Here is a 26,613-nt window from a genome sequence, read left to right on the forward strand (position 1 = left end):
TAAGACAGATTATATGTATATACATTTTTTAATCCTCACCTGAGGATATTTTTCCATTGCTTTTAGATAGAGTGGAAGGGAGGAGGTGGAGGAGAGAGACATTGATATGAGAGACACACTGATTGGTTGCCTCCTGCAGGTACCCAGGAAATGAACCTGCAACCCAGGTATGTGCCCTTGATCAGGAATCGAACATGAGACCCTTCAGTGCTTGGGCGGATGCGCTACTCACTGAAAAACACTGGCCAGGGCAAGACAGGTATTTTAATCATACTTTAATCTCTCCTTAAATATGACCAGCCCAAGCAATTTACCAAAAAACCAAATACAATTATTTTATCTTTAATTGTTGAATAAAGTTTAACTGCTTTATAAAAGTTATTTTCTAAACATAAAGAGCAAATTAAATTTTAACAGTCCTAACCAAAAGCTTAAAAGTTCAAGATTTGTTATACATATTTTGAGAACTCAATTCAATAAACTTTAGTGAATACCTATTACATACTAGGGACATAGAAATAAATAAAATCTAGTCTTTAGCTTTAGGTCTATAGGAATATCTCCCCTTTAAGAAAGATATATGTATATACCAGTATGGAAACAAACGTAAGAGATTAATTAGTTCATTCTCTCTGGGGGCTGAGATAGATGGAGGTGGAAGTTGAACCAGAAGGGGATAATACCTAGAGCGAAGAACATCTGAACTGGGTGGAGTAGTATGGAAGTAAGGGAAGGACATTCCAAGCCTGGAGATAGGACTAAATATGGACTTTATTTTTCCACTTATACTATACCTTGTCACACTTCAAAAACAACTAGATGTAACTCCCAAAAAGATACACTGAGTGTTACAGGGAAAGAAGAAATTAGGTTGAAGAATGTACTTAAAAATGATGGGTAAAGTATGTTTCAATGAGTGAATTCCTTTACTTCTCCAATAATACTATAAAGGGAAAAGCCTTCAACAAATCGTTCCTTCAACACTGTGTACAGCCCAAATGTTCAGTTCTGCCCCTCTCTGGGATCTGCAGGGGGCCTTAGATGCTTTGGGAGGAAGAGTTAGGTCTCAGTTGCAGGACTGAGGTGCAGGGACTAACCTTGATGGGAGAAGCAAAGAAATGCCTGAGGGCAGAAACAAGAAAAAAGCATAAATTCACAAGAATAAGGAACACTACAGCCAGAGTTTTCCTTGTAGTTGCTGGCCAATCCTTAGGGGACAAAAGTCTAGGCTTTAATGGGCTACTTGCTGAAATAATAAGAGGCTACCTCTGGCCCTACCATGGAGACAGATAGGATTAACAACACCTATACAAATATGACAAAACTCCCCAAATGGCTGCATTCTTAGAGGTGAAATAGGAAAAAAATCATTCTGCAGAGGGAGATGATAGGAAGAAGGGTCTTTATTGGCTTTGGTTCCTGGTAGACAGTTAAACAGAAACATGTCTCCACTGCAAATTCTTAACCATAAGTCTGCACCCCTGTAGGACTAGAATTCAAACTAGTATGTGGCCTGGAAAACTAAGGTCAAAAATGTACTTAAAAGTTGGTGGTACTCTTAGACACTCAAATTACTTTGGGAAAAAAATCTATTTCATAGCCTCAAAAAATTACAACAAATGCCCTGGCCGGTGTCACTCGGCAGTTAGAGCATCAACCCACATACTGAAGGGTTGCAGGTTCAATTCTTGGTGAAGGGCATGTACCTGGTTTGCAGGTTTGCTCCTTGCAGGAAGCAACCAGTTGATGTGTCTCTCTCATATTGATGTTTCTCTCTTCTCCTCCCTCCCTCCATCTCCTTCGGGTAAGGATTAACACACACACACACACACACACACACACACACACACACACACCACAACTAATAAGGTTCCAAAGACCATGAGCTCACAAGAAACACATACCTATGAGTAGAGTCAATGATTAGCAAACTATAGGAATAAACCACAAAGCTGCAGAAAACAGAATTATCAGATGCACAGTATAAAATAAGTATTTTCTATATGCTTGAAGAAAAAAAACAGAAAAGTATAATGCAGAAATAGGAGACTATTGAAATTGACCTGGCAGATTTGAAAATAGACAATATATGTTACCATATGGACTTTAAATATGAATGTTAAAATTCATAGGGAAACTGAAAGAACCAAAATCAGGTATGAAACATACAAATTAGAGTAAGGGGTGAGAAATCTCAAGCAATTAAAAAGCAAGTAAAGACAAGAAACATGTAAGGCAAGATATTAGAAAATACAACAAAAGATAGTATAAATAAATCCAAAAAGAGCAGTACTCATGATTGATGTAAGCAACTGCCAGACTAGATACAAAATTTAAGTACATGTTGTTTACCAGAGACATAAACTATAAGCACACAGAAATGTTGACAGTAAAAGGATAATGGAAGAGAAGCTGAAAGACATACCAAAATACTGAACAAAGAAAACTGGAAGCCATTTAACCATTTCCAATAAGGATGTAGATATTACCAAGATACTTCTCCCTAACAAAAAAAGGTTGAATAAACAATAATATCATTGTTTGTTTGTTGGTTGGTCGAAATAATGCTTCAATGAACACAGAAGTGCATATTTTCTTTCGAATTAGTGTTTTGAGTTTCTCTGAATATATATCTAGAAATGAAACTGCTGGGTCATAAGGTAGTTCCATTTTTAATTTTGTGAAGACCCTTCATCCTGTGTTCCACAGTGGCTGCACCAATCTGCATTCACACCAACAGTGCACAAGGGTTCCCTTTTCTGCATATCCTTGTTGATTTATTGACAACAGACATTCTGGTAAGCATGAGGTGATATCTCATTGTGGTTTTAATTTGCACTTTTCTGATTAGTGAATTTCAGCATCTTTTCTTATGTCTATTGACTATCTGTATATCCTGTTTGAAAAAATGTCTACTCAGGTCCTCTGCCCATTTTTTAACTGGATTGTTTGGTTTTGGGTATTCAGTTGTATGGGCTCTTTATAAATTTGGAGTATTAACCCTTTTTCAAATATGTCACTGGCAAATATCTTCTATTCAGTAAGTTGCCTTTTTATTTTGGTTGGGTTTCCTTTGCTGTGCAAAAACTTTTTTGTTTAATGTAGTCCCATTTTTTATATTTTCTTTTGTTTTCCTTGCCTGAGGAGACAGATCAGAAAAAATGTTGCTAAGAGAAATGTCAGAGATTTTATTGCCTATGTCAGTGATGGCGAACCTATGACACATGTGTCAGAGGTGACACTCGAACTCATTTTTTTGGTTGATTTTTCTTTGTTAAATGGCATTTAAATATATAAAATAAATATCAAAAATACAAGTCTTTGTTTTACTATGGTTGCAAATATCAAAAAATTTCTATATGCGACACGGCACCAGAGTTAAGTTAGGGTTTTTCAAAATGCTGACACGCCGAGCTCAAAAGGTTCACCATCACTGGCCTATGTTTTCTTCTAGGAAGTTTTATGGTTTTGAGTCTTAAGTCTAAGTCCTTTTGTTGTTGTTGTTCAAATTCTTCTCAGCATCTCTTTGATGTCAGAGATAAGACTGTTCCTCTTTTCCAACTAGATGTTCTAGATCTGTGAAATATGCTGCTGGCATTTTTATAGGGACTGCACTGAATCTGTAGATTGCTTTGGGTATATGGACATTTTAATGATGTTAATTCTACCAATCCATGAACTTGGAATATTCTTCCACTTTTTTTTATCTTCCCCTATCTCTCTCTCCCTCTTTTTTTCCAATATCCTGTAATTTTCGGAGTACAAGTCTTTTACCTCCTTGGTTAAGTTTATTCCTAAGTATCTTAATTTTTTTATTGCAATGGTAAATGAGATTGTTGGTTTAGTTTCTCCTTCTGATAATTCATTATTGGTGTACGAAAAAGCCGCTGATTTCAGGGTATTAACTTTGTATCCTGCTACACTGCCAAATTCATTTATTAAGTCAGTAGTTTTTTTGGTGGAGTGTTTAGGATTTTCTATGTACAATATCATGTCATTTGTGAATAATGAGTTTTACTTCCTCCTTTCCAATTTGGATGCCTTTTATTTCTTCTTCTTATCTGATCGCTGTGGCTAGGACTTCCAGTACTATGTTGAATAAGAGTGGTAAAAGTGGGCATCCCTGTCTTGTTCCTGTTCTTATGGGAAATGGTTTTAGTTTTTGCCCACTGAGTATGATGTTTGCTGTAAGATTGTCATATATGACCTTTGTTATGTTGAGATATGATCCCTCTATTCCCACTTTGCTGAGAGTTTTTATCAAAAATGGGTGTTGGATTTTGTCAAATGCTTTTTCTGCAACTATTCATGGAATCATATGATTTTCATCCTTCCTTCTGTTTATGTGGTGTATCAGTTAATTGATATGTGGATATTGTACCAACCTTGCATCCCAGAAATAAATCCCACTTGATCATGGTGTATGATCTTTTTAATGTACTAATATTGCTGAATTTGGTTAGCTAATATTTTGTTAAGGATTTCTACATCTATGTTCATTGAGGATACTGGCCTATAATATTTTTTCTTTGTAGTGTCTTTATCTGATTTTAGAATTAGGATAATGCTGGCCTTGTAAAATAGGCTGGGAGTCTTCCCTCCTCTTGAATTTTTCGGAATAGTTTAAGAAGGATAGGTGTGCCCTAAACGGTTTGGCTCAGTGGATAGAGCGTTGGCCTGCGGACTGAAGGGTTCGATTCCAGTCAAGGGCATGTACCTTGGTTGAGGGCACATCCCTAGTAGGGGGTGTGCAGGAGGCAGCTGATCGATGTTTCTCTCTCATTGATGTTTCTAACTCTCTATCCCTCTCCCTTCTTCTCTGTAAAAAAACCAACAAAATATATTAAAAAAAAAAAAAGGATAGGTGTTAGTTTTTCTTTGAATGTTTGGTAAAATTCACGTGTAAAGCCATCTGGTCCAGAACTTTTGTTTGTTGGGAGTCTTTTTTTTTACTAGTTCTATTTTGTTGGCTGTGATCAGTCTGTTCAGATTTTCTGTTTCTTCTAGATTCATTCTTGGAATATTGTATGGTTCCAGGAATTTATCCATTTCTTTCAGATTGCCCAATTTGTTGGCATAGAGTTGTTTGTAATATTGTCTTAATAATCTTTTGTATTTCTGTGGTGTCAGTTGATACTTCTCTTTCATTTGATTTTATTTGGGTCCCCTCTTTTTTTTTTTTTCCTGATGAGCGTGGTTAAAGGCTTATCAACCTTGTTTAATCTTTTCAAAGAATCAGCTGTTGGTTTCACTGATCTTTTATATTGTCTTTTTAGATTACATTTCATTTATTTCTGCTTTGATCTTTATTCCCTTCCTTACACTCACTTTGGGCTTTGTTTGTTTACTTCACCAAAAAGAATAAGGAGATGGCAAATAAGCACATGACAAGATAGATGCTCAATCTCATTAACCATTAGGAAAATGCAAAACCACAATGAGACCGAACTAGATATCTATTTAAATGCTAGCCCAAGCTGGTTTGGCTCAGTGGATAGAGCATTGGTCCGTGTACTGAAGGGCCCTGGGTTCGATTCCAATCAAGGGCCCATACCCAGGTTGCGGCCTCAATCCCCAGTTGAGTGCGTGCAGAAGGCCACCAATCAATAATTCTCTTTCATCATTGATGTTTCTATCTCTCTCCCTCTCCCTTTCTCTCTGAAATCAATAAAAATATATTAAAATAAATGGCTAAAATTCAGGGGTAGGAGGTTGGCAGAGACAATAGCAAGTGCTCATGAGCATGTGGAGCAAATGGAACTCTCATATATTGCTGGTTGTAAATGCAAAGTTGCAATCACTTTGGAAAATAGTTTGGCAATTTCTTATAAAGTTAAACATATACTTATCATTTGACACAGTATTTACTCCTAGGTTATTTACTTAAACTGGAAGCCCAAATGTCCATCAACAGGTGAATGGATAAGAAAGTTGTGATATATAAATACAATGAAATACTTTTCAACAAGAAAAAGGACCAAATTATTGATACATGTAATATAAATCATAAGTACTGACCAAATTATGCCCATTGGATTTGGTAGCTGCTAGTTAATAACAGGTCACTGGTCATTTACTGGTATTTGTCAGAGCTGTTTGAGCTGTATGGTATGTGTAAGGAAGGAGCATACATACTACAGTGGATTGGGAATAAATGAGAAGTGAAGTTATAGAGATAATAATTGAAGACTAATCTTCCAAGGAGCTTGGCTAAGAAGAGAAGGAAAAAAGCTAGGCTGGTAATCTAGATGATGATAAAGATTGAATTTGGGGGTGAGCCTTGAACAAGTGTACAGGATATGGGGAAAGGAACTAAAGGGAGACAGAGGTTGAAAACCTGAGAGAAGATAATAGAACAAAGACCCAGGAAAAACTAGAGAGAATAGGATCCAGAGACAGAAAAGTGAAGGAAAGATACATAATGTTGACAAATATCTTTGTGGGTGAAACAGGAAATTATCTAGTTCCCGCATTGTTTGGCTTTTTCCCCACTCTGAAATAGAGGATGAAGTCATCTGTGGAAAGTGAGAAAGAGGTAGAGTAGGAACTTGAGTGAGGAGTGTGATAGAGGTTTGAAATAGCTGTCGTGGGCAGAGGATTAAAGAACTGACTTGAAACAAATGTCAGACTTGCTGAAGAACACAGAAGTCCAGCAAAGGTTATAAACCATGAACTATGTAAAACTGCCATAAAGGTTTTTCAATGTCTAGGGATGAGCCTCAAGCAAGTAAGGGGAAAGGTACTTCCTTCACACTGCTGGCCCATAATGAAATTTGTGGTCCACATTAGCAGTAGCATTAACTTAAATGACTATAGTTGCCTTCTCCCAGTTTTTAGATTTGTTCTTCCTGCAAACCATTCTCTTCAGCACTGCCTGAGCATCTTACAAAAATAAACCTGATCATTTTAATCATCTGTTTAACTTATTCAATAGCTTCCTAGATTCAGATAAAATCTGAAGGAATTAAAATAGCAAACAAGGTCCTCTTATTCTCATCTCTCAGCAATCACACTCTCATTCATCTTATCTTTCGCTCTAGTCATAATGAACTAATTCTAAGTTCTAAATCATACCATGGTCTTTCATGTCCCCATGACTTTACACATGAACTTTCCTCTGTCTCAGCTGTCTTCCCCCCATATCCTTTGACGTTTCACAACAAAAATTTAACTCAGATGTCACTCTCCTAATTTGACTTACTAAAACAAACACACTGTATAACTATAGGGGCTATCTTTCACAATATACCAGTAATGCTGTTAAAAAGTGTTCCCTTGATTTTTTTACAGCATGATCTCACTCATTTGTGGAATATAATGAACAACATAAGCTGACGAACAAAAATAGATCCAGAGCCCTAGCCAGTTTGGCTCAGTGGATAGAGTCCGCCTGCGGACTGAAGGGTCCCAGGTTCGATTCCAGTCAAGGGCACGTACCTCGGTTGCAGGCTCCTGGCCCTGGTTGGGGGCACGTGGGAGGCAACCAACTGATGTGTCTCTCTCACATTGGTGTTTCTCTCTATCTCTCCCTCTCTCTTCCACTCTCTCTAAAAATCAATGGAAAAAATATCCTCGGGTGAGGATTAAAATAAAACAAAACAAAAATAGATCCAGAGACACAGAAGCATCAAAAACCCTCAAACCCTCAAAGAGGAAAGGCAGGGGAGGGTGGGAGGTAAGAGGTCAACCAAAGGACTTGTATGCATGCATATAACATAACCAATGGACACAGACAGTAGGGGAGTGCGGCATGTGCTGAGGGGTGGGAGTGGCCTTAACTTTTCTCAAGGCCTGCAGTTTTTCAACAGGTAAACAAACACTCTCTTCTCATTCCATCCAATTTAATTATGTATTAGCATCTAAATGCACTTCTCAGGGTTTCTCATTTTGTTAGGATTCCTTTCTGCGAATCCCCTATTTGTTATTAAAGCTCCAGAAGAGAGGGGAATAAGTTGTTCCATATTTCTAATTGAACTTTTATAAGAGTGAGGGGATAAATCTTCCATAAATTTGACTCTACAAACAACATCTTTGGAGAAAATAAGAACTTTTTTTTTTATATAGACAAATACAGACAAAACATAAAATGACTTTCAAACCATAAAATTATCTCTCCTTTCAGGAGAGTATTTTAACAAATACTTTTTAAAGAACAAAGTTCAATGAGAAAGATACAATAAAATGATTTGTTTTTAAAACCAAAACCCTGAGAAATAAAATAAGAAAATGAATAGACGGGGGTGCGGGAAGGGGGGGGAATGGTACAGATATATAAATGATTTTCAATTTAAATTATTTTTCTTCTTGGAGGTTTCATAATTGAAATATGCTATCATCAGACATTACTATTCCTCAACATGATATTTATTTGGAAATAAATTGTTTCAGTTATGTTACCAAACTGAAAATGCAACAAACAGGAAAAAAAAAAGATAAGGAGTGACTTGATTATTGTCTTAAAGATAAAACAGTTGTCAGTCTGTCATAAATTAATAATCTTTATGAAAAGTACCAAGCTCATAGTTAATTGTGTTAATTATACAACACACATGGGCTTTAATATTAAACTTCTCATCATTATCCAGACACTACAGTGTCTTTTACTAAAATTTTAGTAAATTTTAAAATGCTTACCTAAAACATTGTACAATTCCAAGTTTTGATTTTTAGAAAATATTCAATAATTTTTAAAAATATGTTTTTACTGATTTTTAGAGAGAGAGGAAGGGAGAGGGCTAGAGAGATAGAAACATCGATGAGAAACATCATTAATCAGCTGCCTCCTGCATGCCCCCTACTGGGGATCAAGCCCGCAACTGGGGCATGTGCCCTGACTGGGAAACAAACCTCAATCTCCAGGTTCCTGAGTCGACATTCAACCACTGAGCCATACCGGTCAAGTGCCAAGTTTTGATTTTAATAAGTCAGGAGTTTTTTTTTTTTTTTTTTTTTTAATCACATGCCTCTTTTTTTTTTTTTTTTTTTAAAATATATTTTATTGATTTTTTACAGAGAGGAAGGGAGAGAGACAGAGAGCCAGAAACATCGATGAGAGAGAAACATCGATCAGCTGCCTCCTGCACATCTCCTACTGGGGATGTGCCCGCAACCCAGGTACATGCCCTTGACCGGAATCGAACCCGGGACCTTTCAGTCCGCAGGCCGACGCTCTATCCACTGAGCCAAACCGGTCTCGGCATAAGTCAGGAGTTTAAAAAAAAATTTATCAATACACTTTTAGAATCCCCAGTCATCCTCAGAGATTTTGTAAACGTTATAGAAAGATTAATAATGGTATTAACATGCAGTGAAAGATAACTAAGTGTAATGAAATGGGCAAAAAGTTAGTATTAGATACAGAACTCTTTTGACCTGAAGGGCAAGCCACTAAATGAAGACTATGGAGCCAGCACTCCAGGATCGTAAGAAAAAATGCCAAAAGCCTGCCCCATCTGTAATATATCTTCCTCTTTCTCTCTTTTATGCACATGCTTCATAACCTATTCTTATTTATGAATTTCAACAGGCATCACTTCTCAAATCTTCCCCACTAAATTATAAGGCATTATTTTTCTACAAAATTCATTTTATAATAATTTGAGAAATACAATATATTCCTTGTATAACAATACTGAAAGAACATTAATTATTAGACCACTAACTCAACGTACTGGATAAAATGATCTTTGCATCTCTTCTACCTCTACAACCACAAATTAAAGCTTCTAAGAAAATAAGCTTCATTTCTAGTTTTGAGGAAGAATGAACCTATTTGACATTTCCATTAAGTACAGAGACACTGTCCTGTTTTCCCCTCCCCCGACCATGTGATAACTTATATAACTCTCAAATACAAGTTAGGAACTCAGTGATACTGAAATATCACACAAATTAGCTGGTGCTACTTTCGTCACTAGCACTGTTGAAACATAACCCAGGCGACAGAAAAATCATCTCTGGGATCATTCAAAATCATTTTTTACAAATGTCTTTTTTCAATTTTCTTCTAATTATAACATTATGTTCTCTTTTTAAAAACACTTCATAGAATCACAGAATGGTAAAACACTGCACCTGGAAAACCTAGTACTTTAAACTTCAACTCTCAACTTGAATCACTGGGGAAGTCTCTGTAAAACTAACTGTTCCTACCACCATCTCTTATAGACCATGGTCCCATAGCATTTTGCTAAGACTTAGTTATGTGAGGATGCAGCTTTTAAATGATACGAGGTGTGAAGTATTGAAATTGAGTATTCCTTATAACAAAATCCCCCAAAACTTAGATTAAAAAAACCCCACAAAAATCCCACAGACTTATTACAGTTTAAGTAAGAGAAAATTAGTATTTTAATAGAAAAGAATTACTTTTATTTGGTAAGGTAAACAAAGTGGTGAAACTTATACAAATATCTTTGAAACTATCATAAACACCATAAAAAGTTAGCTAGAGAGAAATTTAAAGGGAATGCCTTGGCCTGACCAGCGTGGCTCAGTGGTTGAGCGTGGACCTATGAACCAGGAGGTTTGATTCCTGGTCAGGGCACATGCTTGGGTTGCAGGCTCGATCCCCAGTAGAGGGATGCAGGAGCAGCCAATCAATGATTCTTTCTCATCACTGATATTTCTATCTCTCTCTCCCTCTCCCTTCCACTCTGAAATCAACAAAAATATATTTAAAAATAAATATATAAATAAAAAGAAGACTCACATTTTCCTGTTTGACAGCTTTCTACAAAGTTATGATAATCAACAGTGTGGTATGAACATAAGGAGAGATATGTAAATCAATGGAATAGAATTGAGAATCCAGAAATAAACTTTTACATTTACAATCAATTGATTTTCAACAAGTGCCAAGGCCATTCAAGTGGAAGATGATAATAGTTTTTTTCAACAAATTGTGATGGGACAACTGAATATCCACATGCAAAGAAATGAAGTTGAACTCCTACTCACACCATACAAAAATTAATTCAAAATGGATCATAGACCTAAATGTAGGAGCTAAAATGATAAAACTCTTAGAATAAAATATTGATATTAACCTTCATGATCCTGGATTAGGCAAAACCTTTTCAGATATGATACTGAAAGCACAAGCAACAGAAAAACAAATAAATAAATTGAACTTTATCAAAATAAAAATCTTTTATGCTTCAAAGGACACCACAAGAAAGTGAAAAAAACAACAAGTCAGAGAATGGGAAAATATATTTGCAAATCATATACCTGATAAGAGACTGGTATATAGAATACATAAAAGACTTAACAACCCAACAACAAGGACAACCCAATTTAAAAATGGGCAAAAGCCCTGGTCAGGTATCTAAGTTGGTTAGAGTGCTATCCTGACATGTGAAGGTTGTCAGGCTGCGGGTTCAATCGCCAGTCAGGACACATACAGGAATCAAAGAATGAATGCATCAATAAGTGGAACAACAAATCAATGTGTCTCTCTCTCATCAATAATTTTTTTTTTAGATGGGCAACTCCAGCAAACACACTATTGGTTTATTTTGTATCTTTGTTGGGATATTTAGCTAGTGGTGGGGAGAGACAAAGTTAGATCATATTCAACATGTACCATACAGAAATGAAGTCCAAGTGTTTTAAAGATTTAAATGTAAAAAACAAAACCAGAGAGTAAGAAGAACATATAGATAACTATTTGTTATCATCTTGGGGGGAAAGCTTATTGTCCTGACTTCAAATAAGAACATCAGGTTTGTCTGTATAGAAATTTAAGATGTGTGTTTGGTAGAAAATACACATTTAAACGTCTTTCATATACATTGCCAATATTTCCCCCCAGTTTTTTGTATTTTCTTTTAGACTTCATTTCTGTACATGATGAACATGATCTAACTTCATCTCTCCCTACCATTAGCTAAATATCCCATTGGTGTGTTTGCTGGAGTTGGTTCATACTGGCTCCAGAGAGACTGTTACATTTTTTTCTTTTCTTTTGAAAAAAAAAAATGTTTTTATTTATTTTTAGAGGGAGAGAAAAGGAGAGGGATAGATAGAAACATTGATGAGAGAGAAACATCGATCAGCTGCCTCCTGCACACCTCCTACTGGGGATCAAGCTGGGAACCCAGGCATGTGCCCTGACTGGGAATTAAACTGGTGACCTCTTGGTGCATGCGTCGATGATCACCCACTGAGCCACACCAGCTGGGCAAGACTATTCCATTTTATGGAATTTTGCAAGCTGACTGTGAAATACAGCCATTATTTAAAATTAAATTATATATTACAATAAAATAAATAATATTTAAAACAAAGATAATAAATACTCAAAAATTAGTACTTCCCTGGGGGGAAAAAAGGAAGGACATCTATAATCCTATATAATAAAAGGCTAATATGCAAATCGACCAAACGGCGGAATGGCTGGTTGCTATGATGCACACTGACCACCAGGGGGCAGACGCTCAATGCAGGAGCTGCCCCCTGGTGGTCAGTGCGCTCCCACAAGGGGAGCATCGCTCAGCCAGAAGCTGGGCTCACGGCTGGCAAGGGCACAGGCCGGGCTGAGGGAGCTCCCTGCTCGCCCCCCCCCGCACAAATGTCATGCACTGGGCCTCTAGTACTTTCAATAATAAAGATACATTTTTAAAAATTGTCCACTTCCTAACTATTTTATTATGATTTATGCCCTCAGGGTTATTTCATGTCTACTTTACCTGTATGGTGAAAATACTTTATAAAGGTGTGCAACTGTGTTTCTTTTTCCAATTCAGAATTTAGTGACTTGATGTTGGCAGCATGAAATTGGCCATTACAAGAGTATATACACCACATAAATTGGCAAGCCCTACAAACTGGCCTTTTTCAGAGATGCTACTGTTAATCATATATCAGCAAACCACTGAAGTAAACCATTCTTTCCTCATTAATTTTAAAAAGGATCTCCAGCACATATTAGTCTGCATTTATTCATTACGTTTATAGAACAGAATAAGCTTAGAATTCAATGTAATTGTTTTCTGTGCCAGACTCACTGACTGCTTTAGTATGTTTTGATGTATTGATGAGACTTTAGACATAGTTTCTATTTTTCTAACATGAGATCACAGTACTGACTGAATCAAGAATATATTATTTCCTAAACAGTTTGATAGCATTCTTAACTTAATGTATAGTATAGAAAGCAATAGCAAAATAAAAGACTATTTTTGGGAACAGTTGGTTACTGTAGACTATATTTAGATTAGGGCTCTTTACTTTAAAAAAAAAATCCAAACACAAGAAAACAAAACACTACCATGGAGTTACCTAAATATCACTCTAAATGTTCCCTCATAAAAATCACTCCATTGCATGAAGAAATAGGGATCTACATAAAGGCAAGACCCAGTGATAGTACTCTCCTTTGACAGTGTCACTATTACGTACAAACTTAGCATTAGCAACTTTCAATTCAACAACAAACACTTAGTAATTACTTATCCAGGACCATATTAGGCTCTGGAGACACAAATGAGACATGACCCCAACCTTTAAAGCTCTCATCATTTTTAGTGGTTCAGTGGGTAGAGAATGTGTCATAAGTGGTTATAAGCATTTGCTTTTATTAGCATTGAGAGGAAAACAGATCTACTTTAAGAGGGAAAAAAATCAAAGTATAAAAATTAGTTATTTAGCTCTAGCTGGTTTGGCTCATTGGATAGAGCATCGGCCTGGGGACTGAAGGGTCCCAGGTTCAATTCTGGTCAAGGGCACATGCCCAGGTTGTGGGCGTGCAGGAGGCAGCTGATCAATGAATCTCTTTTCATTGATATTTCTCTCTCTCCCCCTTCCTCTCTGAAATCAATAAAAATATATTGAATAAAAGAATTTTATTCAAAGTTTGCCTACCTACAGAGATAAGCTGCTATGTGTTAGTCACTAGATTTCCAGCATCTACACCAGTTAAATATCAGTGTCCCTATATTAATGTCTTTCCTGCTGAGGTACTTTATGAAGTCAGTGATTTATTTGCAGATACTTATTACCAACTGAATGAAGTAAACAATATCTGCTGCCTAAATATTTCCTTACTTGTCACAAGCCATTGAAATTTGAACTCCAGTTACCCATTCTAGGTTTTGGTTATGAAACTATGTAATGTAATCGCTGAGTGGACTCAATAAAACAATCAGTTTTTTCAAGTAAACCAAAAGACTTCACATTTAAAGACCTGCTGTCGGTTGGTATGTAATAAGCATAATATCTCATATTGTAGACTAGGGAGCAAATACAGCAGCTGCCCTTTTCACACATACAGTTGTGGCTTGATATACAGAGTGACAATTTCAATCACTTCCAAACACTGATATTTTAGACTTTAAAATCTATTTCTTAGGGATTTGTGCTATGTATAGAAATAATCATTACTCTTTGGGAAACAATGGTTCATTGACTAAAAATGAGCTTAACAAAGGAATTATTTGGTACTGAAAAATACAGAGCAGTGAATTGGGTGACACAAATACAGCATCATCAGCTCATGTGGCTGTATTAGGGTAATTTATTTAAAACAACAACAACACACTAAGTAACTTAAAATTTAGCCTCAACAATGAATATCACAAAATTATGAAAACAGATCTTAGGTTCTTATTTTGAAAATGACCCTTTAACTCCCAACCTAAAATAAATACAAGAAAAAAAAATTTGCAGAATGAAATATTTCAGTTACGCTTAAAGCCTAGTTTTGACTCGTATATGTTTCAGTTACACTCATGATTCACACTGAATTTTATTTTAAGTATTAAGAGAATAAATAGCATTCCAAAAGTCACAAGCTTGAAAACTTCCAGTTCCTTCTCTAGTTGGAGAGCTTACAAAACTTATTACATGGAACACTGAGTTGATGCAGTGACCATAATTTCTTAACACTGTAAATCTAAATTTAATCGAAAGTAACTTCAGCAAGTTCTGTAGAAATAGCCTCAAAGTAGATAAAGCAAAAGTCACAAACTATTAATCTAAAAGAATGGTTTATGCATATATCATGTACCTTTCAAATTTTCTGAGGTTTTAAAAATTTTCAAACAATAAAAGGGGAAAGGGTACAACATCCTCAAAGCAGATGCACAATTATTTGTAATGTTAAAAGATTGAGTTGTGTTTTTTTTTTTTTTTTAGTTTTTTAAAATCTTTATTGTTCAGATTATTACAGTTGTTCCTCTCCCCCCCCCCCCCCCCCCATAGCTCCGCTCCACCCGGTTCCCACCCCACCCTCTGCCCTTACCCGCCCCCCTCCCACTGTCCTCATCCATAGGTGTACGATTTTTGTCCAGTCTCTTCCCGCACCCCCCACACCCCTTTCCACCTGAGAATTGTCAGTCCACTCCCTTTCTATGCCCGATTCTATTATATTCACCAGTTTATTCTGTTCATCAGATTTTTTATTCACTTGATTTTTAGATTCACTTGCTGATGATAGGTGTGTATTTGTTGTTCAAGTTTGAGTTGTTTTCCACCAAAAGCCTTGTAACTCATGACATGAAACTTTTCTCAGAAACCTTAGTCACTGTCACACAAAAAGCAAACAACAGAGTATTTTAAATATTCTATTTAAATATTCTAGCACTGTTCCTGGTTTCATTTATAGAGTTTTTGTTTTGTTTTGCTTTTATAAAAATACTTCCTGCATTTTCAACGGTATTAGTTGGACAGGTAATACTGGTAAAGCAGCATAACAAGCAAAGGTTCTGGCTCAGCTTCTAACCAGCTGTGTGACCTTGAACAAATCTCTTAGCTCCTCTGGGTCTCAATTTTCCCATTTATAAAAAGAGGCAGTTATACTAGATGCATTCTAAAGTATCTTCCAACTCTCTAATTCCTTTCAGATAAAGATCTAGGCTTGTGAAAATGAAAAAATAGCCCTAAAAAAAAAAAAAAAAAAAAAAAAAAGAGAGGCCAAAATCTACCTTTGTCATTTTAGTGAAACACATAGGATACTAAACTGTATATGTACAATGTAATCATGATCACAACTCTAATAATATTACACACACACACACACACACACATAAACACACAGATTCCAGGTAAAAAATATTGGAAGAAAATACTGGAAGCAAATATTACCAGTGGCTGAGTTTTAGGATACAAACAACAAACAGCTTTTCTGTATTTTTCAAGTTTCCTACACTAAACATATTATTAGTTTGATAATGAGATGGGAGGAGGGAGTTAAAGAAGAAAAAAAATCTCCTTTGATGTTCTAAAAGAAATTTTACATTTGGAAAGCATTCTAGAATTTGAATGAACTTTTAAACGTTGAGTTAATCGAAAAAAAAAAAAAAGCTCGGACACAGTCACATACCTGATACCTGTCATACAAAAGCTGTTGTTTATTTGCCCTATATCAGTAAGCTTTAAGGAGGCACTATATTTTTTTTACCTGTACTGAAACTGGTAATAATAATTTTGAAAGCTAACTTTAACATAGTGCCAGACATAGTTCTAAGGCTTTACATAGACTGTATTGATTCATTTAATCTTCACAACAACCCTAGGAGACAGATACACTGTTACTATCCCTATGAGACACACAGATTAAATAATTAGCCTACAATAGCTAATAAGTGGCAGAGGCAACATTTAAATCCAGGCAATCTGTTATCAGAATACAGGCTCTAATCTACTAAACCATACTGTCTTTTGTACTTAAAATATCATCTTCCTCGGGTCATTTTTGAACTATCTTCTAAACTACTTCTCTTGAAACTAAAAATAAATACTAGGATAAAAAGACTGGCCAAACTTTTAACTTTAAAATTTACGATTCATTTCTAAGTCATTACCTCAAAGCTACAGGGGGTATAATTTAATCTCCATACATACCAATAGGTAAATAATATAACATGAGAAACTAAATAGCATTAATTACTGTTTAATATTGGAATGTTTTAATAAGACGTACTTTACTGATTGACATTATTTGTATTCATGAATCTGGGGAAAAGGCCACTAAAAACCAACTGTTGTACCTTTCTAAAATTTCTATTTTATTGAAATGATATTTTAAGCTATGTTGCAATTAATTTATTTGGTATTTATTTATTTATTTATTTTAAAAGATAGTTTCTTTTTTTAATATATATTTTTATTGATTTCAGAGAGGAAGAACGAGGGAGAGATCAAAACATCAATGATAAGAGAGAATCATTGATTGGCTGCCTCCTGCACATCCACCACAGGGATCCAGCCCACCCCGGCATGTGCCCTGACCAGGATCATAGGTAAATGCTCAATCATTGAGCAACACCAGCTGGGCTCATTTGGTATTTAAAAGAGTATGCATCAATATTTATTTTGAACACTGGCTTTAGGACACACCAGTTAACTTTATAATACCCCAATTACTATAACATGCAGAACCTGGGAAAAGGAACGCAGAGGACGCCAACCAATTAAATACAGCTGAAGGTCCTCACTGAATTCTTAGGCAATTCAAACTCAAGCCAAGTATGCATTATTTCCCTTTTTCTGCACAGTACCCACATTATTTGCCAACTTTTATGGCTTCTGGATTACTTTTAATAAAGCTCAAATTTCCCCACATCTGCATTACTAAATTTCTAGCCTATTGAAGTAAATATAGAAATCAATATTTTCCTTTTTAAAACATTTAAAAGACAAGGAAGTGAGGAAGAAGGTGGGGGTTAAAACTTTGCACTAGGCTGCCTGTTAACTTAAATGTGCAATGAGACGATCACCCGATAATTGCACCCTTTGGGTACTTCAGTCCTGGTAAGATAATAATGTGAAATAAAGTCACCTGGTTTATTTCAATTTACTTACACAATTTGCAAATCTGCAGCTCTCTGCCATGGTACGTTAAGAAAATTAGCATGTAAGAAAAATCACCTGCTTATGTAAATTGAGGATGGTTTTTATCCAAACAGACAGGAGGAAAAAAGCTGCAATCTGGGTCAAATGACTAATTTTATCTTTTTGTTCAAATGTCTCTCTTCACCTTTTCTCTGTGGCTCAGAGAAAGAATTTCAGGTCAAGGAACAGATAAACAAAAAGTTTCTGTGTTGTCCACTCTCCTGTAAGGAGTTTGCTGTCTGACACTACTGAGCTCTATACTACTTAAATTGAAAACAAGACTGAGAACTTCATCTAGATAACAAAACCACAACACTGAGAGAGGAAAGAAAATAAATCAATGGAGGATATCTGATCTAACTGGGAAGGAAAGCAAACATGGCAAGGATCAGGTACCAATTTTACCCTCTATTACTTTAGGTAAACGAGTCTTTAGAAAAGGAAAATACTCCAAATTATTCAGGACAAACAAGACAAAATTCTCCACGGAGAATACTGTATGCCTTACACTTTGCTTTGTAAATGCACCTGATCAGGTTCTTCTAAGTCTCACATAAGTTAGAATCAGCGGTTCTCAACCTGTGGCTCGCCACCCCTTTGGCGGTGGAACGACCCTTTCACAGGGGTCACCTAAGACCATCCTGCATATCAAATATTTACATTACGATTCATAACAGTAGCAACATTACAGTTATGAAGTAGCAACAAAAATAATTTTATGGTTGGGTCACAACATGAGGAGCTATATTTAAAGGGCCAGAAGGTTGAGAACCACTGAAGATGAATGCGTTCTTGGTCAGTAATGACCGTCTTCCCAACATCCATTGCTGGACTTCATCCCTCCCACTTATAATGTACTCTATCTCCAGGTCCAGGAGTGAACCTGACTGCTCCAAAAGTAATCTTATCTCCAGTGACAGTAACTGGTTCAGAAATGAGTCTACAACCCAACAAAGGCCAAAGAGACTCTAGAACTGTGCTGGTCACACTGGGAACATGGTTACATTTATCTCTTTGTTCCTTTAAATAATTTCAGAAGGTATTCAACATCGGTAGTCTTGAAGTTGTCTTGTGGTCACTAGCAGACTCTATTTGCCCACAAATAATGCCACGATGCTTTACAAATATTAATGCATTTTCATTATAGAAACTTAGGAAACACAGGATTTTATAAATGAGGAAACTAAGACTCAGAAAATTTAAATAACTTTATCAAGGTCATGGGGTTGTTGGCAGCAAGGTGGGGACCAGAACCATGTCTCCTAACAAGTTTAGTTTAGTACTTTATTGCCCTGTCATTAAAAAAGAAATAATTATTTCCAAGGAAATGACAACTTGAACATGATAAACATCAAGTTCTCTGGTCTATTAAACTAGAAATAAAAACTTGGGATTTGGCCCGGCCGGCGTGGCTCAGTGGTTGAGCATCCACCTATGAACCAGGAGGTCACAGTTCCATGCCTGGGTTGCAGACTTGATCCCCAGTGTGGGGCATGCAGGAGGCAGCCAATCAATGATTCTCTCTCAACATTGATGTTTCTATCTCTCTCTCCCTCTCTGAAATCAATAAAAATATATTTAAAAAAAACTTGGGATTTGGGCATCAATGATCCATTTGCTAAATTCAATGGCCTTTTCTCCACCTTCATTTTCTGACTTTCTTATTTGCACCAAAGATCACTCCCATCTTCATAACTGTCTTCTGTCAAGCGTATGTTGTCAATCACCGTGAACACATTTTCCTATCTGCCCGTCCTTTAATTTTGCCTCCAATAATTTCTTCCATTTACAACTGAGTACATTCCCTAAGGCTCACACCTCAGCTCCATCTATTACTGCAATAATGGCAATGAAATATAATTCTCCATTTACAAATCTTTCTCCCCAAATGTATAGTCTCCTTTAAATCCCTATCATCCAGCCTGAGAAAGTCAACACATAATAAATGAGTATTGTAAGAACAAGTGAAAATAACATATATCTTTAAGTTTTTATTTAATGGCTTCAAGTTGAGTTTCAACTCTCCACCAAGACACCCTGAAAGCAGGGATGTATTATTTTTCATACTGTTTACTTAACTGTTAGCTCCTTCAGGGCAACTTCATGACCTAAACATCTCTATATCCCAGTACCAAAACACAGACAACAGAGAAGCTTGCTAGAGGTTTGCAAAATTCTTTACAGAACTAAATATCCTCATTAGTGCCTACAATAGTACTGGCCCATAGCAGGTTGACAATAAAAATACATTGATTAGTGAGTTCCAACAATGTCAGACCTTGTCTGACAGTAGATACGATTCAATTAGCCAAACTAATTCAGAGCCCAGATGTGAAACTGGCTTTAGGTAAAGAGCACCAATCAGGATCAATGGCAGACATCCCTCTACTCACTCCATTACAATGAACTGTTAAAGCTTAACTCAATATAGTTTCCTTAGAAGCCATCTTTTCATAATGCCAGAGTGCCAGAATTTTTTCTAATGTCTCTTGACTAGGGTACCTTAGAACCACAGACTAGGTCTATGATGACTTGTCACATGCTTATTGACAGTATTACAACTGTTGCCTCAGGCATTCTCTGTGTTACCCCCAAGCAACAACAGTATCAAACTGACAAGCTATATTATATTATTTAGGAAATCATTGTTGATCCACCTGAGAAGACCCAATCAACAAATAATTCACTGATGTACTCTGGATGTACAAGCAATTATAAGTAAAACTCAAATATAATCTTAAAATGAAAGAGCTTCTACGCCATGGCTTCTTTCTGTTTGGTTGGATAACAAATGGAAAGGTTTCTTAGGTCTTGGCAATTTCCATCAAAGAAGTCAAATCAGCATATTAAGGAAACATACAGTATATAAACAGCAGATTCTTGAACTGCTAGGACATCAACAAATCTAATAAAACCAAGAATAGCCACACAATTCTACAATATAATGCTTCAAATTATGAATATAATGAAATATTTCAGTACTCCATTAGAGAATGGCTTTTTATATCAAGGAACAACATTTCTACAGTTGTCTATTTTCAGGATAAAACCTCAAAACTTAGATTTAAACATATATTAATGCATTTTACATATATTCTTCTTCTAGCATAGCATATGAAAGGGAACTCTATCTGCCCTCATTCCTCCCCCCTCCCCCCCCCAGGACATGCACCAGTGGTACTAATTGATGGCTTAAAGAGTTGCATGTTAAAAAAAAAAGTTGCATGTAATTGAGGGCTATTGTTGCTTTAGCTTGTCTGAAAAGGCAATTCTTTCTGAAATGTCTTTTTAAAATAAAAATATTTATCTCTTTTCTCCTAAGATGATATTCAATAGTATAACATAAAATTTCTCCCCAAGAATAAAACAAGTTTCTTTTGTTTTTCTAATATAATTTGGATAATCTTGTCAAGAGCCTAAGTACAAAATGACTTCCAATGTTACAGGCTATGGAGTTTCCATCGCCAAGAAATCAGCTCAGTATCATTAGATTGTGTTACTTTTATTTATTCTCTAACTCTGCTTTCTCTACTTTATGGCCATGAACCTACAGTTTCTAAAAGTACATCCTAAGTACAAAACAACTTCCAATGTTACAGGCTATGGAGTTTCTATCACCAAGAAACCAACTCAGTATCAGATTTTGTTACTTTTATTCTCTCACTCTCTTTGCTTTCTTTACTTTATGACCATGAACCTGCATTTCTAAAAGTACATTCTTTGTAGTTAAAATTAACAATATAGATTTCCACATTTCTAGTTTCACACAACTGCTTTGTTATGTCTAGAAGAGCAACCATTTCCTTTTATGGTGCAAGCTCTGCTTCTTCAAAGCTCTTTTCACAAAGCAGACCTTCCCTGTCCCCACACCCCAAGAATCCAGCTGTGGCTGTTAATCTTGGCTAATAGAGAAACTTCAATACTACAGATTCTTAACCTGTAAAACACAGTTAATAATAAAATACACTTTACTATACTTCAGTATACATCTTTCTGATGCAACTAACTCCAGGGTTTTCCCTCAAACATATCCCAAAAGTATTTCCTATTTTTCCAAATTATAGTTTGCTATTTGAGGAATAAGAGGACCAGAGAAAACATCAGAAAAAAAATGATGCCTCTAATTTTCACAAGATGAGCAAGCTAGACTATCTTTGCATTGCATAAGGATTTACACTGAATAATTTTTCATTAAATCACACATATTTCCCCACCTCACTGGGATTTTATTTAGCAATTCACGCTTTTTCATCCAAACACAAGTAAAATGAATTTCCAGTAAAGCTGAACTTTGACGACGATAACAATGTTCTTCATGTTACATTCTGAAAAGAAAAATTAATTTCCTTCCCAGGATGTAAGCAATAATACTTTCTAAAACAGTAGAGATAATCTGACTAGAACACTAACAAGTCCATACAAACATGTATGTACATTTTTATGTGTTTGTTAGCATATAGCACAACTAAGTGGACACTCTATGTTATTTAAAGTCATGCCTTCAAAAATAGCCTGCATGTTGATTTCACCTGGTAAATCTGACTATATATGAAACCACTTATATGCATATTAATATAACAGTTTGATTTTTCTACCAACAATAACTATCACTTTAAAAAGCTAATATTTTTTGAGTGCTTACTGTATGCTAGACAATGTATTCATTGGTTTACAAGGATTACTTCATTTAATCCTTACACCAATCCTATGAGATAGATGCAATTATTACCCTCACTCTGTGGATGAGGCATAGAGAAGTTAAATAATTTATCAATATCACATAGTTAATAACTAAATATCAATACAGTGATGCTTAAGTTTTGAAAGATTTAAATAATAGTAACCTGCAGAAGGTATTAGAATAAAATTCAAAGTTCTCCAACTTTACTTGGAATACAAAGGCACCAGACCAAATAAATTCCAGGGTCTTTACCTTTCAATTAATCATATAAGTAAAAAAACAAAACAAGCAAACAAAAACAACAACTTTTCCCAGACTCACTTTTATCAAAATGGCAATTTGTGCCATAAGTTCAATCTGTAATGTAATAGTTCAGGTGGCCAAGATCAAAACTGCATGGGTTTAGCAGTCCTCAAACCTCTCTCATGTAGTCAACCTCCTCCAACTGTCAAAAGTATACACCTCCTAAGACCCTGAAACCTATAATGCAATACTCTTCGTTCCAGAGTTGTCATATCTCTAAGCACAACATACTTTCTCCTGGCAACAATGAATTACAGACAAAAAAACTATTTATGATAGCCTCACCATATGGCTCAGGTTTCTTTTTGTGCACTGTTTTGTGTTTTGATTTTGCATTATGAAAATGACCATATATATGGAAGCCTTGACATCTGATAAAGGTCAAATTATATATGATGCTTTGATGACCCATGAGCAATATTCTATCATAGACAATGAATGTACCTCATGCTACCCCATGATCATATTGCCAGGTAAACTGGAACCCCTACTTAGAGATAAAACACAGCAGACAGTTGTTAATGAAACCTTAATTGAACTGTCAAAGCACCATCTTAACCAGCAAGCTAATAGGTAATTCTCTACCTTTACACAACTGTCCAATACCGATAAGTTATTCCACTAGTTAAATTCAGCAGAAAGAGAAATCAAGCCTGCAGACTAAACTGTTCAGTGATAAATCTGAATGGTAAAATGCTACATCACTTCTGTAAAAATCTCTCCTTGCCTACATGGAGGAACAACAATATCCCTCAATATTACATACAGCAGTTTCCCCGGCTGGTGTGGCTCAGCGTCATCCCGTGAACCCAAGGGTCACAGGTTCGATCACTGGTCAGGACACATAACCAGGCTGGGAGTTCAACCCCTGGCTGGGGCACATACGGGAGGCAACTGATCAATGTTTCTCTCTCACACATTGATCTCTCTCTCTCTCTCTCTCTCTCTCTCTCTCCCCCTCTCTCCCCCTTCCTCTCTGTCTCTAGAATCAATGAAGAATGTGCCCTTGATTAAGAATTGGAAAAAAAAATTACATGCAGCATTTTTAGCCACCAGTTAGTACCACTGGGTGCATGTCCAGAAAAAACACACACATGAAAGCAGATATAGTTTCCTTTCCTACGCCATGCCAGAAAAAAATACTTGAAAAATGCATTAAAATATATGAATCTTATAATACCCAAGTAGGTATATGGTGCTTTGAATCAAATGACATATCATTGGGAGAATATTTTTTTAATATATTTATTGATTTTTACAGAGAGGAAGGAAGAGGGATAGAGAGTTAGAAACATCGATGAGAGAGAAACATCCATCAGCTGCCTCCTGCACACTCCCTACTGGGGATGTGCCCGCAACCAAGGTACATGTCCTTGACTGGAATCGAACCCGGGACCCTTCAGTCTGCAGGCTGACGCTCTATCCACTGAGCCAAACCAGCTAGGGCAGGAGAATATTTTTATGTTACATTGCAATTATTTTAGAAAATAGTTGTTTCTATTGGGTCCTTTCTAAAAAATAGTTGTTTCTATTGGGTCCTTTCTAAATTAAAAAGAAAAATTCTGGTTCAGTTAGTTGAAAAGTATAACACCTTATCAATATCTTTAACTTGGGTTTCAAAATATGAGTGCACTTCACTCTAGTTTGGTGTTCAGATCTCTGGTTTTAACAATCTTAGGTCACATGGCAGTTAAATTCCAAATATAATAAGCAATTCAGACAGCAAGTCAATAATATGGAAATATAAAAATAGAAAATTATTTGCATACTAAAACGCACACCTGGAACTCTTTTTTTCATACCAAAAATGTCACCTGTAACACTCAATACAATACAATAACTAGAAAAACTTGGCTAAAGAACAAAGAAGGGACTTGAGCAGATCAAGTAACCAAGCAGCAAAGATGCCTCAGCACTGTGCTAAGTGCTAGGGAGAAAAAGTGTATCTTTTTTTTTTTTAAATCCTCACCAGAGGATATTTTTCTATTGATTTTAGAGAGAGTGGGAGAGAGGGAGGAGAGAGGAACATAGATATGAGAGAGACACATTTACTGGTTGCCTCCAACACATGCTCTGCCCTCGGCATTGAGCCTGCAGCCAAGGTTCGTGCCCTTGACCTGGAATTGAACCCGTGACCCTTCGGTCCACAGGCCTATGCTCTTACCACTGAGCCAAACCGGCTAGGACAAAAAAATGTATTTTTGTAGACCACAGTCCTTACCCCTAAGGGGCTTACAAATGTAGTCAGTGAGACAGGCAAATACAAAACAACCGATGTACTACAACAGAAGATGGTACACAGGAGGCACTTGAAGTATATGGAACAAACTCCATAGAGTGGTAGAAGGAGTCAATCAATGAAAGAATGTAGAATGAATTCAAATCAAACATATTGGGATTTTAATATATCAGTAGTTCAGAATACCTATTATCAGAATGTTCACTGTGGGTGATGTTTCAGCACTCCCAATTCCTCACCTCCCTCGCCTTTAAAAATAAAAACTTTTCCCTTAGCACCAATTTGAAGTTAAAATTTCTACAGGTAACATCACCATTTGATAGAAATGTAGGTAACACCTTTATAGTATAGGAAATACAACCCATTTCCCTTTCAGTATCTCTAGTTCTTAGCACTGTATGCAAAGCACTACAATGAAAGAGTATCCATGGCTAAGAAAATCCACATAAATTCTCAGTAAATCAATGACAAAATTTAAAGCAAGGAACATCTTTTTTCCTGCCCGCCCCCCCCACCCCCCCAATCAAGCTTTGAAATCCTCAAGGGTCAGGCAAGAAATGGAAGGAAGTTCACAGTGCAATCCCTGAGGATAGGATATGGAAGAGAAGAGAGGAAGGCAGGAACAGGCAGGTCCCTGAGCAGAACGATCAAAGAGGCACCATTACTCTTTGCCACCAGGAATCCCACACACCTTAGAGAAGAGAGCACTACAGCAGCAATCTCCTGGGAGATTTAGCTGGGAAAACACTACTAGTTTAAAACAAAAACAAACAAACAAAAAAACACACAAACAGATCCCATCACTTAGTAGCCTACATTATGAAATCTTAAATATATGTAAAGATGGCCAGATACAATGCAAAAATGATATTCATCAAGTATAGCCTGAAAAACAATGACGAAAGGAGACATTTACGAGGCTAGTTCCAAAGAGTTTGTTCATTTTCCTGTGGTGATGGGGGCTTTTCTAGACATTAACAAGAATCTATTTTTGAATGCACTCAAGACATCAATTCATCTATCCACACCACCGTACTGAATCCTTGGTGGAAAAACTCGGTTCACTCTAGTTTGGACACAAATAGAACCCTACAATGATAAGTACATTTTATTATAAACTACCAATCTTCCTAAGAACAGACACAATGTTGCGTTTAAGAAACCCTTGGACTTTGAGAAATATCTTAGCACCAGCAAAAGTAGAGCATACTTTTAAAGTATGTTTTAAGTATGTTTAAAAAGCATACTTCCTACTACAGCAACCAACCAAGGGATAAGAGCAAATTAAGAGGCTCTAAATGACACTAAAACATTACACCAAATGTGGGCCACTGTATAGCTACCATCTACTGACCTCATTTGTGGTACTCATGTGTGATGCTATATTTAATGCATCCTTATCAAAAGGCTGAAGTGAAATACTTCCCAACTGTAGCCTTACGGTTTAAAATAAACCACGCAAGAAGTGACTTAACTGGTTCAAATATGAACCCTATCTTCTTCCTGGGGATCAAGATCTCAAATTAAGGACTGAAAAGACGGGAGGGATAGCAAA

The 26,613-nt window shown here is 36.2% G+C and overlaps 1 protein-coding gene across 2 annotated transcripts in view; it reads right to left on the reverse strand.

The window, feature by feature from the left end:
- Positions 1-26,613, reverse strand: part of NLK (nemo like kinase) — a 135,011-nt gene that overhangs the window by 106,038 nt on the left and 2,360 nt on the right. The gene's annotated exons all lie outside the window — the stretch shown is intronic.

The sequence above is a fragment of the Myotis yumanensis genome, unplaced genomic scaffold (genome assembly GCF_028538775.1).
Source record: "Myotis yumanensis isolate MYYU_CA2020_CCGP unplaced genomic scaffold, mMyoYum1.0.hap1 SCAF_16, whole genome shotgun sequence".
In the NCBI taxonomy this organism is placed as follows: Eukaryota; Metazoa; Chordata; class Mammalia; order Chiroptera; family Vespertilionidae; genus Myotis; species Myotis yumanensis.